Source organism: Eleutherodactylus coqui, chromosome 5 (genome assembly GCF_035609145.1).
Source record: "Eleutherodactylus coqui strain aEleCoq1 chromosome 5, aEleCoq1.hap1, whole genome shotgun sequence".
In the NCBI taxonomy this organism is placed as follows: domain Eukaryota; kingdom Metazoa; phylum Chordata; class Amphibia; order Anura; family Eleutherodactylidae; genus Eleutherodactylus; species Eleutherodactylus coqui.
Window position 1 is genome coordinate 181,463,208 of NC_089841.1, and position 15,074 is coordinate 181,478,281.

Below are 15,074 nucleotides of genomic sequence, written 5' to 3' on the forward strand. Positions count from 1 at the left end.
GCATTCCTGCAAGTCCCACTCTTTGGGACCTCGTGTGGCTCAGAATGCTCTCACTCATGAACTGAAGGTTGCAGGTTCAATCCCCATATGGTTCATACATGGCGAAGGTTGGTCGGTAAAACACACACACACACACACACACTACACTAATTGCTGTCTTAGGTCTGACAGCTGCTGTCAAGATTACTTTCTATTTGGAATGTATACCTTAGAAATCTCAACAGTATCAGAACTAGAGAGAGAGAGGGATTGATACGGATGGAAGATTCACTTTGTCTTCTTCCTGCCAGCCAATGTACCCCAGAGACTGCTCAGAATTCCTTCCTAGAAGGAATGTGAGGAATACAGCCTTCATAACAAGCTGGTCAGTGTGGTAAGGTGGCACTGGAGAAGATCAGCAAGAAGATGTGGTAAGGAGACGGACGGGAGAGAAGTAGGTGAGTATAGATTTTTTTTCAATGACAAAATCCCATTAAGTCATTTTCTGAGGCAGAACACTTAGTGTCAAGTTACACCTCCAAACCATCCCCACTTTGTCCTGTGTAAGGTCCATTTTATACAGGCTAATACATGCACATTTGTATGATCAAATTACTGCTGCAAGTTCCAACAAGTCTTGCAGTCCTAATAACCCAAACTGACCACATCTTAGATGACTGTGATGTCAGTTCTGAGCACTATAATGCCATCAAGAAGTATTTGCCCCTCACATGATTCCTTAGATTTTTTTGCTAATTTGTCACACTGCTTAAAGGGGTTGTCCCGCGCCGAAACGGGTTTGTTTTTTTTTCAACCCCCCCCCCCCCCCCCCGTTCGGCGCGAGACAACCCCGATGCAGGGACTGAAAAAAAGAACAGCACAGTGCTTACCTGAATCCCCGCGCTCCGGTGACTTCTATACTTACCGGTTGAAGATGGCCGCCGGGATCCTCTACCTCCGTGGACCGCAGCTCTTCTGTGCGGTCCATTGCCGATTCCAGCCTCCTGATTGGCTGGAATCGGCACGTGATGGGGCGGAGCTACACGGAGCCCCATAGAGAACAGGAGAAGACCTGGACTGCGCAAGCGCGTCTAATTTGGCCATTAGGCCATTTTAGACGGCGAAAATTAGACGGCAACCATGGAGACGAGGACGCCAGCAGCGGAGCAGGTAAGTGAAAAACTTTTTATAACTTCTGTATGGCTCATAATTAATGCACAATGTACATTACAAAGTGCATTATTATGGCCATACAGAAGTGTATAGACCCACTTGCTGCCGCGGGACAACCCCTTTAAGATCATCCAACAAATTGCTATTTCCACATAGGGTCAGGTAGGACTAAGTAACATTTTTTTTTCAATAAAATTGAAATAATCATTTAAAAATAAAAGTTTTTGTTTACTTGGGTTATCTCTGTTCAATATTAAAAGTAGTTTGATGATCTGAAATATTGAAGTGTGACAAATATGCAAAAATAGAAGTATTTGAGAAGGGGCAAATAGTTTTTTACAGCATTGTAAATCCTAGGTCCAACTGTGCTTGTGTTAGGCTCAACCTGGCTCTAGGGTGTAGTTATAAGTGTCACCTTAGTAGTAGGCCTAGTTTTATTTTTCTGAATTGTCCTGTTTAGTTTATCTAGGATTGGTGGAAGAAATTCATCACATAGCTAGGATTTGATTAGCCTAATTCATTTTGAAAGTACTGTCCATGCGAGCATTGGATAACTCTGTGAGCTTTTGAATTATGGCCCAACCCAATGGGCTGAAGACCATTTCTGTTTACAGTGTGACAAGCCAGCTTCTGCAAGGCAAACTGACCAAGTTTATTGACTGAAAAGGCCTTGGGATCTTTGTCCTATGATTTCTCAGCAGCAAAGATGCAGTCCAGCCAGATGCTAGTTGCAGCTTGTGAATATTGTGGATTACATGCCGCAGCACACAGACTCATCTTATAAAAGTAGGGCAGCTAAAAGGTAAGTGACCCCTGCTGCAACCAGGGTGGATCCTTGTCAATATAATGACAGATTCCATTTACATTATAATTGATATAGGATTTGTTTTGTTTCTCCTGAAAGGATCAGTACCATTAAAGAGGATGGGACTTTACTGCAATACAAAACATAATCCATGGATAAGAGTGTTTTTGAATTTTAAAAAATGGAATTTTTATAATTCTAGACTATTCTTTTAATCAATGCAAACCACATGATGCTATAAGGCCTATGGGCTAGAGGGTCCCACTGTAGAGAGCATATAATGCATTCAGAAAGTCTTCCGACTTTTCACTTTTTCACATTTTATGTTGTTGCCTTGTGCAAATTTAAAAATAAATTAATGTTTTTCTCCATCATTCTGCACTCAATAGGCCATAATGACAAAGTGAGAACAAAATGTTAGTTTTTCATATTTGTGAGAATTACAAAGATTTCTAACATTTGGAATTGACATAAGTATTCAGACCCTTTGGTATAACACTTCAAGCCATGAGGAAGAAAGAACTGCCTATAACACTCAAAGACAGGATTGTGTAAATGTATAGATCTGGATAAGGCTACAAAAAATTCTGAGGTACTGAAAGTTCCCAAGAGCACAGTGGCGTGCATAATTCTTAAATTGAAGAAGCTTAGAAAAACAATGATGCATCCTAGAGCTTGCCAACCCACTAAACTAAGTAATGAGAGGAGAAGGACCTTGGCAAGAGAGGTGACCAAGAACCCAATGGTCACTCTGGCTAAGCTCCAAAGAACCTGTGTGCAGATGGTAGAAACTTCAAGATGATCAGCCACCACTGCAGCAATCCACCAATTTGGGCTTTATGGTAGAGTGGCCAGAAAGAATCCTCTGCTTGTTAAAAGACACATAAAAGTTTGCTTGAAAGCACCTAATGGAATCTCAGAGTGTGAGGAACGACATTTTTTGTTCTGATGAAACCAAGATTGAGCTTTTTGGCTTCAATTCTAAGTAACCGACTTTGTGATAGAAAGCAGTGGATGGTTATAAATGGTACATACTCATTGCATCACCATCATTAATGGGGTACCACAGGGGTTGGTTTTGGACCCTATTTTTTTAAATATATTTATTAATGACCCGGTAGACGGATTGCACAGTAAAATATCAATATTTGCAGCAGGACACAAAACTATGTAAATAAATTAACACAAGAAGGGATGCAAAGGAGTTGCAAGAGGAACTGGATAAGTTGGGGGCTTGGGAAGAAAAGTGGCAAATGAGGTTGAACACTGATAAATGTAAAGTTATGCACATGTGCAGGGAGATACAGGTCACCTAAATGGAAAACACTGACATGGAGAAGGACTTGCACCTAATTAATACAAAGCTAAACTGGAGCAACCAGTGTCAGGCAGCTGCTACCAAGGCAAATAGGATCATAGGGGGCTTCAAAAGAGGTAGAGGGGCACATGATGAGAACATTGTTCTTCCTCTTTACAAGTCACTGGTCAGACCGTACATAGAATATTGTGTACAGTTTTGGGCACCGGTACCCAAGAAGGATATATCAGAGCTTGAGCAGGTACAAAGGTGGACAACTAAAGTAATAAATGGAATTGGTGGACTATAATACCCAGAGAGGTTATCAAAATTAGGGTTATTTAGTTTAGAAAAACAATGGCGACCTAATAACTATGTATAAATATATCAGGGGACAATGCAGAGATCTCTCCCATCATCTATTTATACCCAGGACTGTGACTGTGACAAGGGGGCGTCCTCTGCGTCTAGAGGAAAGAAGGTTTCTACACCAGCATAGAATGGGGTTATTTACTGTAAGAGCAGTGAGACTATGGAACTCTGCCTGAGGACAGGGTGATGGCAAATTTCATAAAAGTTCCAAAGGTGCCTGGATGCGTTTCTTGAGTGATACAATATTATATGTTATAATTAGAGGTGAGCGAGCATACTTGGCCACGCCCCTTTTTCGCCCGAGCGGCGCAATTTTCGAGTACTTCCGTACTCGGGCGAAAAGATTCGGGGGGCGCCGTGGGTGAGTGGGGGGGAGACAGAGAGGGCTCCCCCCTGTTCCCCGTTGCTACCCCCCGCTCCACCACGCCTCCCCCCGCCCCCCCCCGGCGCCCCCTGAATCTTTTCACCCGAGTACGGAAGTACTCGAAAATCGTGGTACTCGATCGAGTAATTACTCGAAACGAGTACATTTGCTCATCTCTAGTTATAATCACTAATAACCTCAGAAAGGTCGTTGATCCACAGATTATTCTGATTGCCAGATTAGAGTCAAGAAGGAATTTTTACCCTTAGGGTGCGTTCACACGAACATATATCGGCTCGGTTTTCACGCCGAGCCGATATACGTTGTCCTCGTGTGCAGGGGGGGGGAGGCTGGAAGAGCCCAGGAGCAGAAACTCAGCTCCCGCCCCCTCTCTGTCTCCTCTCCGCCCCTCTGCACTATTTGCAATGAGAGGAGGCGGAACGGGGGCGGGGCTAAGTTCCGGGAATTAGCCCCACCCCCGTTCCGCCTCTCCCCATTGCAAATAGTGCAGAGGGGTGGAGAGGAGGCAGAGAGGGGGCGGGAGCTGAGTTTCTGCTCCTGGGCTCTTCCAGCCTCCCCCCCCTGCACAGGAGGACAACGTATATCGGCTCGGCGTGAAAACCGAGCCGATATACGTTCGTGTGAACGCACCCTCAAATGTGGAAAATTGGCTTCTATCTCAGTTTTTTTTTTGCCTTTTTCTGGATCAACATGGGGGGGGAGGGGCAGGCATATGTCTTTTTTCGGCTTTACATACTATGTTACTATGTCATGTCTGCAGGAAATCAGACACCGCTCATCACCTGCTATGTTGGTAGCAGCTTCATACTGTGTGTGTGTGTGTGTGTGTGTGTAAGGGGGGGGGGGGGGGGCGTCAAACTGTGAGAATGGCCAGGGTTGATGGAAAGCTGAATGGATGAAAGTACAGACATATTCTTAATAAAACTTGATTCAAAGTGCAAAGGACCTCAGACTGGGCAGAAGGATCACCTTCCAACAAGACAATGACCTTAAGCACACAGTCAGGACAACGCAGGAGGGCTTAGGGTTAACTCTGTGAATGTCCTTGAGTGGCCCAGCCAGAGCCTTGACTTGAACCAATCAAACATCTGTGGAGAGACCTGAAAATGGATCTTCACAGACGGCCCCCATCCAACCTGATATAGCTTGAGATGATCAGCAGAGAAGAATGGCAGAAAATCCCCAAATCTGTGTGTGTAAACCCTGTAGCATCATACCCAAGAAGACTGGAGGCTGTAATCACTGCCAAAGGTGCTTCAACTAAGAACCGAGCACAGGTTTTTACATTTTTTTAAAAGTTACAAAGATTTCTAGCATTCTATTTTCACTTTGTAATTATGAGGTATTGAGTGCAGAATTTTTGTGAAAGGCTGTTGTATCCTGCCCTGGGTGTCTCCAAAACTTTCAATTTAATCTAGGTACTCAGAATACAGATACAATTGAAATTGTGTTTTAACATAATCAAAGGAGCATGACTATCCTGGAACAATGATGGAAGTACAACCACAATTCCAAAAAAGTTGTGATGCTGTTAAAGGTTAATAAATGTAAGGGAAAAAATGCAATGATTTGGAAATCTCATAGAACCATATTTTATTCACAGCAGTGAAAGTGAGACATTTTTCATAAAAAAAAAGATTAACTCTTAAAAAATTGATGGCAGCAACACATCTCAGAAAAGTTGGGCCAGGGCCATGTCTACCATTGTGGAACATCCCCTCTTCTTTTTGCAACAGTGTGTAAACATCTGGGAAGTGAGGAAACCAATTGCTGGAGTTTTGGGAAAGGAAAGTTATCCCATTCTTGTCTGATGTTGGATTTTAGCTGCCCAACAGTCCTGGGTCTGTTTTGCTGGATTTTTCATTTCATAATGCGCCAAATGTTTTCCTGGACTGCAGGAAGGCTAACTTAGCACCCAGATTCTTCTTCAGCGAAGCCATGCTGTTGTGATAGATGCAGTATGTGGTTTAACATTGTCTTTCTGAAAATATGCAAGGCCATCTGTAAAAGAGACATTGTCTGGATTGGTCCATATGTTGTTCTAAAACAACAAAGATATGTCAGCTGCTCATGCCATAGGCACTAATGCAACCCCATACCATCAGAGATGCAGGCTTTTGAACTGCACGCTAATTACAAGCTGGATGGTTCTTTTCCTGAGTCCACAAGATATGGCATCCAAACAGTTTTCTTTTTCACTTCAATCCATTTTAAATGAGCTTTGGCCTAGAGAAGACACCGGTGTTTCTGGATTGGGCCGATATGTGGCTTCTTCTTCGCATGGTACAGCTTTAGGGTGACTACCCACTACAGTTTTTTTCACTGCGAAATTCGCAGCGTTTTTTTTTTCTGCAGGGGCCTATGGGACTTGTAATGTTAAAATCGTGATCACGCAAAATCGTGATTTCGCAGTAAAAACTGTAGTGGGTAGTAGTCACCCTTACCTTGTATTTTTGGATTGCACAGCGAGCTGTGTTTACACACAATGATTTCTGGAATTATCCCTGAGTCCGTGAAGTGATTTACATTACAGAATCATGCCTGTTTTTAATGCAGTGACGCCTGAGGGCTTGTAGATCTTGAGCATCAAATATTGACTTTCGTCCTTGTTCCTTGTGCACATAAATTTCTCCAGATTATCTAAATGTTTTGATATTATGTACTGTAGATGGGGGAATATTCAAAGTCTTCACAATTTTACATGGATGGAACATTTTTCTGAAATTGTTCCAAAATTTTTAGACACAGGTGTTACAGATTGGTAAACCTCTGACCATCTTTTCTTATAAGAGACTCTACCTCTCTTCCATGCTCTTTTTATACACAATCATTAACCTAGAAGAAAATTGACCCTCCAGCTGCTTTTCATTAGTACCACTTGCTTTTCCAGTCTTTTGTTAACCATGTCCCAACTTTTTTGAGATGTGTTGCTGCCATCGATTTCTAATTGAATTAATTTTTTAAAATGGAAAAATGTCTCACTTTCACCTTCTGATACGTGTTCTATGTTCTACTGGCAAGTAAATATGGTTATGTGAGATTTTCAAGTCATCGCATTCTTTTTTTTTTTTTCAATGAATCTTGTTATTTGTATAGCGCCAACTTATTCTGCAGTGCTTTCAGGTAATTTGTTTATTAATCTTCACTAGAGATGAGCGAACACCAAAATGCTCGGGTGTTCGTTATTCGAAACGAACTTCCCGCGATGTTCGAGGGTTCGTTTCGAATAACAAACCCCATTGAAGTCAATGGGCGACCGGAGCATTTTTGTATTTCGCCGATGCTCGCTAAGGTTTTCATGTGTGAAAATCTGGGCAATTCAAGAAAGTGATGGGAACGACACAGCAACAGATAGGGCAGGCGAGGGGCTACATGTTGGGCTGCATCTCAAGTTAACAGGTCCCACTATTAAGCCACAATACCGGCAAGAGTGGCCCCCCCCCCCTCCCAACAACTTTTACTTCTGAAAAGCCCTCATTAGCAATGCATACCTTAACTAAGCACCACACTACCTCCAAGAAAGCACAATCACTGCCTGCATGACACTCCGCTGCCACTTCTCCTGGGTTAGATGCTGCCCAACCACCCCCCCCCCGCACGACAGTGTCCACAGCGTACACCAAATTGTCCCTGCCCAGCCTTCAGCTGCCCTCATGCCACGCCACCCTCATGTCTATTTATAAGTGCGTCTGCCAGAGGAAAAGCAGGCACACACTGCAGAGGGTTGGCATGGCTAGGCAGCGACCCCCCCCATAAAAGGGGCGGGCCGATAGTCCACAATGCTGTACAGAAGCAATGAGAAATCCAATCCTGTGCCACCTCCATCTGGAGCTGCACACGTGGGCATAGCAATGGGGAACCTATGTGCCACACACTATTCATTCTGTCAAGGTGTCTGCATGCCCCAGTCAGACCGCGGTTTTTTATAAATAGTCACAGCCAGGTCCAACTCCCTATTGTGAAGTCCCTGTGGACCGACAGCATGGGTGGCTCCCTGGAACCCACCGGCGGTACATAAAAATATCCCATTGCATTGCCCAACACAGCTGAGGTAGTAATGTCGTGCTTAATGCAGGTGGGCTTCGGCCCACACTGCATGCCCCAGTCAGACTGGGGTTCTTTAGAAGTGGAAACAGATGCATTTACAAGTCCCTGTGGACCCACAGCATGGGTGGGTGCCAGGAAGCCACCGGCGGTACATAGAAATATCCCATTGCATTGCCCAACACAGCTGAGGTAGTAATGTCGTGCTTAATGCAGGTGGGCTTCGGCCCACACTGCATGCCCCAGTCAGACTGGGGTTCTTTACAAGTGGACACATGTAGGTTACACTCCGTGTGCACCTACAGCATGGGTGGCTCCCTGGAACCCACCGGCGGTACACAAAAATATCCCATTGCATTGCCCAACACAGCTGAGGTAGTAATGTCGTGCGTAATACAGGTGGGCTTCGGCCCACACTGCATGCCCCAGTCAGACTGGGGTTCTTTACAAGTGGAAACAGATGCATTTATAATTCCCTGTGGACCCACTGCCTGGGTGGGTGCCAGGAAGCCACCGGCGGTACATAAATATATCCCATTGCATTGCCCAACACAGCTGAGGTAACGTCAGCTGTAATGCAGGTGGGCTAAAAATTAATTTGATTACACTGTAGGCGAGGGCCCACAAAAATTGCTGTATCAACAGTACTAATGTACATCCAAAAAATTGGCCATGGCCAGCCAAGAGGGCAGGTGAAACCCATTAATCGCTTTGGTTAATGTGGCTTAAGTGGTAACTAGGCCTGGAGGCAGCCCAGTGTAACGAAAAATTGGTTCAAGTTAAAGTTCCAACGCTTTTAAGCGCATTGAAACTTTTAAAAATTGTTCAGAAAAATTATTTGAGTGAGCCTTGTGGCCCTAAGAAAAATTGCCCGTTCAGCGTGATTACGTGAGGTTTCAGGAGGAGGAGCAGGAGGAGGAGGAGGAATATTAGACACAGATTGATGAAGCAGAAATGTCCCCGTTTTGGATGGTGAGAGAGAACGTAGCTTCCATCCGCGGGTGCAGCCTACGTATTGCTTACGTATCGCTGCTGTCCGCTGGTGGAGAAGAGAAGTCTGGCGAAATCCAGGCTTTGTTCATCTTGATGAGTGTTAGCCTGTCGGCACTGTCGGTTGACAAGCGGGTACGCTTATCTGTGATGATTCCCCCAGCCGCACTAAACACCCTCTCCGACAAGACGCTAGCCGCAGGACAAGCAAGCACCTCCAGGGCATACAGCGCTAGTTCAGGCCACGTGTCCAGCTTCGACACCCAGTAGTTGTAGGTGGCAGAGGCGTCACGGAGGACGGTCGTGCGATCGGCTACGTACTCCCTCACCATCCTTTTACAGTGCTCCCGCCGACTCAGCCTTGACTGGGGAGCGGTGACACAGTCTTGGTGGGGAGCCATAAAGCTGTCCAGGCCCTTAAAGACTGTTGCACTGCCTGGGATGTACATGCTGCTCGATCTCCGCACCTCCCCTGCTACCTTGCCCTCGGTACTGCGCCTTCTGCCACTAGCGCTGTCGGCTGGGAATTTTACCATCAGCTTGTCCGCAAGGGTCCTGTGGTAAAGCAAAACTCACGAACCCCTTTCCTCTTCGGGAATGAGAGTGGGCAGGTTCTCCTTATAGCGTGGGTCGAGCAGTGTGTACACCCAGTAATCCGTTGTGGCCAGAATGCGTGCAACGCGAGGGTCACGAGAAAGGCATCCTAACATGAAGTCAGCCATGTGTGCCAGGGTACCTGTACGCAACACATGGCTGTCTTCACTAGGAAGATCACTTTCAGGATCCTCCTCCTCCTCCTCCTCCTCCTCCTCCTCAGGCCATACACGCTGAAAGGATGACAGGCAATCAGCCGGTGTACCGTCAGCAGCGGGCCAAGCTGTCTCTTCCCCCTCCTCTTCATCCTCCTCATGCTCCTCCTCCTCCTCCTGTACGCGCTGAGAAATAGACAGGAGGGTGCCCTGACTATCCAGCGGCATACTGTCTTCCACCGCCCCCGTTTCCGAGCGCAAAGCAGCTGCCTTTATGCTTTGCAGGGAATTTCTCAAGATGCATAGCAGAGGAATGGTGACGCTAATGATTGCAGCATCGCCGCTCACCACCTGGGTAGACTCCTCAAAATTACCAAGGACATGGCAGATGTCTGCCAACCAGGCCCACTCTTCTGAAAAGAATTGAGGAGGCTGACTCCCACTGCGCCGCCCATGTTGGAGTTGGTATTCGACTATAGCTCTACGCTGTTCATAGAGCCTGGCCAACATGTGGAGCGTAGAGTTCCACCGTGTGGGCACGTCGCACAGCAGTCGGTGCACTGGCAGCTTAAAGCGATGTTGCAGGGTGCGCAGGGTGGCAGCGTCCGTGTGGGACTTGCGGAAATGTGCGCAGAGCCGGCGCGCCTTTACGAGCAGGTCTGACAAGCGTGGGTAGCTTTTCAGAAAGCGCTGAACCACCAAATTAAAGACGTGGGCCAGGCATGGCACGTGCGTGAGGCTGCCGAGCTGCAGAGCCGCCACCAGGTTACGGCCGTTGTCACACACGACCATGCCCGGTTGGAGGCTCAGCGGCGCAAGCCAGCGGTCGGTCTGCTGTGTCAGACCCTGCAGCAGTTCGTGGGCCGTGTGCCTCTTATCTCCTAAGCTGAGTAGTTTCAGCACGGCCTGCTGACGCTTGCCCACCGCTGTGCTGCCACACCGCGCGACACCGACTGCTGGCGACATGCTGCTGCTAACACATCTTGATTGCGAGACAGAGGTTGCGGAGGAGGAGGAGGGTGCTTTAGTGGAGGAAGCATACACCGCCGCAGATACCACCACCGAGCTGTGGCCCGCAATTCTGGGGGTGGGTAGGACGTGAGCGGTCCCAGGCTCTGACTCTGTCCCAGCCTCCACTAAATTCACCTAATGTGCCGTCAGGGAGATGTAGTGGCCCTGCCCGCCTGTGCTTGTCCACGTGTCCGTAGTTAAGTGGACCGTGGCAGTAACCGCGTTGGTGAGGACGCGTACAATGTTGCGGGAGACGTGGTCGTGCAGCCCTGGGACAGCACATCGGGAAAAGTAGTGGCGACTGGGAACTGAGTAGCGCGGGGCCGCCGCCTCCATGATACTTTTGAAGGACTCCGTTTCCACAACCCTATACGGCAGCATCTCAAGGCTGATGAATTTTGCTATGCGGACGGTTAACGTTTGAGCGTGTGGGTGCGTGGCGGCGTACTTGCGCTTGCGCTCCAACAGTTGCGCAAGCGACGGCTGGACGGTGCGCTGAACTACACTGGTGGATGGGGCCGAGGACAGCGGAGGTGAGGGTGTGGGTGCAGGCCATGAGGCGGTAGTGCCCGTGTCCTGAGAGGGGGGTTGCATCTCAGTGGCAGGTTGGGGCACAGGGGGAGAGGCAGAGGTGCAAACCGGAGGCGGTGAACGGCCTTCGTCCCACCTTGTGGGGTGCTTGGCCATCATATGTCTGCGCATGCTGGTGGTGGTGAGGCTGTTGGTGTTGGCTCCCCGGCTGAGCTTTGCGCGACAAAGGTTGCACACCACTGTTCGTCGGTCGTCAGGCGTCTCTGTGAAAAACTGCCAGACCTTAGAGCACCTCGGCCTCTGCAGGGTGGCATGGCGCGAGGGTGCGCTTTGGGAAACAGTTGGTGGATTATTCGGTCTGGCCCTGCCTCTACCCCTGGACACCGCACTGCCTCTTGCAACCTGCCCTGCTGCTGCCCCTGCCTCCCCCTCTGAAGACCTGTCCTGAGTAGGCGTTGCACACCAGGTGGGGTCAGTCACCTCATCGTCCTGCTGCTCTTCCTCCGAATCCTCTGTGCGCTGCTCCCTCGGACTTACTGCCCTTACTACTACCTCACTGCAAGACAACTGTGTCTCATCGTCATCGTCCTCCTCACACACAGAAAGTTCTTGAGACAGTTGGCGGAAGTCCCCAGCCTCTTCCCCCGGACCCCGGGAACTTTCGAATGGTTGGGCATCAGTGACGATAAACTCCTCTGGTGGGAGAGGAACCACTGCTGCCCAATCTGAGCAGGGGCCCGAGAACAGTTCCTGGGAGTGTTCCCGCTCCTGAGCATGTGTCATTGTAGTGGAGTGAGGAGGCTGGGAGGAAGGAGGAGCAGCAGACAGAGGATTCGGATTTGCAGCAGTGGACGGCGCAGAACTGTGGGTGGACGATAGGTTGCTCGAAGCACTTTCTGCCATCCAGGACAGGACCTGCTCACACTGCTCATTATCTAATAACCGTCTCCCGCGTGGACCCATGAATTGTGCGATGACTGTCGGGACGCCAGAAACGTGCCTGTCTACTAATCGCGCAGCAGACGGCTGCGATACACCTAGAACAGGAGTTCGGCCTGTGCCCACACCCTGACTTGGCCCTCCGCGTCCTCGGCCGCGTCCACGTCCTCTAGGCCTACCCCTACCCCTCAGCATGCTGTATTACCAGTGATTTGATTTCACAGGCAGGAAATAAATTGGCGCAAGACTGCAGGCCAAATATAATTTTTTCCCTTTTTTGAAAACGAAAGGCCCCACTGCCTCTAGTGAATGAATAATCTAAGTTTAATAACTGTGATGTGGCCCTGCTAATGTGTCACAGAACTTGAGGGTAGCAGAGTTATTAACTCTGGCAGAGCAGGTATTTTTTTCCCAATTAAGGAAAGCAAATGGCGAAGCCAGCAGTAAACCGTAGCTGGGTGCGTCTGATTTTTTAACGTTGTACACGCAGCTCACACGTGTCCACAGCCCTTAGGACGGACAGAGGCTGGACAAATAGATTTGTTTTCAGTTGTTTTACAAGCAAAAGGCCGCACTGCGTATATTCAATGAATAATAACTGTGTTGTGGCCCTGCCTACACAATTCTTTCCCTGTAGTATCAATGGAGGGTGCAATGCTCTGCAGAGGCGATTTTGAGAGAAAAAAAAATATGCAGCACAGCTAACAGCAGCCAGCACAGTACTGCACAGGTTAAATATGGCCCTAGAAAGGACCGTTGAGGTTCTTGAAGGCTACACTTACTCCTAACACTCTCCCTGCCTATCCAACACTTCTGTCCCTAATGCCGGGTGCAATGCTCTGCAGAGGCGATTTTGAGAAGAAAAAAAAAATGCAGCACAGCTAACAGCAGCCAGCACAGTACTGCACACGGTTAAATATGGCCCTAGAAAGGACCGTTGAGGTTCTGGAAGGCTACACTCACTCCTAACACTCTCCCTGCCTATCCAAGACTTCTGTCCCTAATGCCGGGTGCAACGCTCTGCAGAGGTGATTTTGAGAAAAAAAAAAAAAGTCACTGCTAACAGCAGCCAACACACAGGTATTACTGGCCCTAATAAGGACCTTTGGGGTTCTTGAAGCCTACACTAACTGCTATTTCTCTCCCTACAGCAGCTCCGGTACCAGCAGCACTGTCCCTCATCTAACTCACAAGGCATCTGAGGCGAGCCGCGGGAGGGGCTGACTTTTATATTCGGGTGACATCTGATCTTCCCAGCCACTCACAGCAGGGGGGTGGTATAGGGCTTGAACATCGCAGGGGGAAGTTGTAATGCCTTCCGTCTTTCAATTGGCCAGAAAAGCGCGCTAACGTCTCAGGGAAGGAAGTGAAAGTAACCCGAATACCGCATGGTGTTCGTTACGAATAACGAACATCCCGAACACCCTAATATTCGCACGAATATCAAGCTCGGACGAATACGTTCGCTCATCTCTAATCTTCACCAAGCTGGGTACTCATTTTACCGACCTTGGAAGAATGCAAAGCTGAGTCAACCTTGAGCCAGCTACCTGAACCATGCGGGGATTGAACTCGCAACCTTCAGGTCGTGAGTGAGAGCTTAGACTGCATTTCTGCTGCCTTAACAGTCTGCTGCCTTAACAGTTAGGCACGGCACATTAAAAGGGTAGGAGCAGTATTATATGCCATCTGTGACAGCAGATACGGCACAGTACTTGGTTTAATAACAGGAACAACATTGGAGAAGGCGGCGGCGGAACATATGAACTGTTAGTCTCTAACTGTAGTAGGCAATGTTGACTTTTGTTATGAGGCTGTGACTTCTATGTACAACCCTGGCTTTAATGGTGTTTTCCTATTTTAGTAATTAGCACTGACAAGGTATTTTAATTGGCAATGTCGTTGCTGTCTGTATTCATTTTTAAACCAGTATGTTCAGATTTTCTGCAATAACATCTTCAGCAAGGATGGGATGTATTTAGTCTGTCCTCACTTTTCTTCCTGTTGTCTATTTTTTGTACAGTGGGATACAAAATGATACTTTACAAACTGCTGATAGCTGCATTTGAGTCTAAATATTTGGCAAGAAGTGAGAGAGTGAGGCAATCTGAATATGCTGACCCAAAGTCAATCACTAATCTTCTGCAAATGAGCTGTGAGCTGTAAGGTAGAACAGTGTCTGGTGTGTACAGTGGATGTCCAGCGCAGACTATTCATGTGAAATCTGATGGAGACAATGGAATAGACACAGTTGCTGCCTCAGCACTCTTGTAATCTAAAGCTCTATTCACTGCTATCATATATATATATCGTCCATCTCTCTGGTCAGATATGATCATTTCAGAACACAGTCAGCAGAAGAGGTACGCTGATCCACTTGCCTTCACATGTGCTGTGCAGATCTCTGGAGTTCTTCATTTCTTGGCCCTTGGGATATGCATAACTCTTTGCTCGGGGTTTGCTTTATGCTGCGGCTTATGATCCAGGTTCTATAAACTTCTGCACCTGCTCTGCTCCCTTTAGGGCAATGGCTTTGAAGGACGATTGAGGCACCATGCAGTGATTTATAAGATAAGCATCAAAGAATTGATGAATACCTGGCAATATATAAAGTGCAGGTGAATGGGATCCTACATTTATGGCCTAATGGACCATACATATTGGAATATAGACAGCTTAGACCACTCATCTATACAGAGTGATGGTGTTATATAGATGGGAGTTGCTGATGTTTTTATTTAGATCTGAAGAGTCTCTCTAATGAACATTCTAGTGAAAGAAACAATATATTTGCTTCTT

At 47.4% G+C, this 15,074-nt stretch overlaps 2 protein-coding genes across 3 annotated transcripts in view; both read left to right on the top strand.

Annotated features, from left to right (window-relative positions):
• CRYBB2 (crystallin beta B2) overlaps window positions 1-15,074 on the top strand; it is a 370,816-nt gene that overhangs the window by 296,785 nt on the left and 58,957 nt on the right. The window lies entirely within an intron of this gene.
• CRYBB3 (crystallin beta B3) overlaps window positions 1-15,074 on the top strand; it is a 205,900-nt gene that overhangs the window by 168,039 nt on the left and 22,787 nt on the right. The window contains exon 1 of one of the 2 annotated variants that reach the window (XM_066603896.1): window positions 14,614-14,638. The exons of the other annotated variant lie outside the window; for it this stretch is intronic. The gene's annotated coding sequence lies outside the window, so the exon portion shown is untranslated. Of the gene's footprint in view, window positions 1-14,613; window positions 14,639-15,074 lie in introns of those variants that run through there. 2 annotated transcript variants of the gene reach the window in all.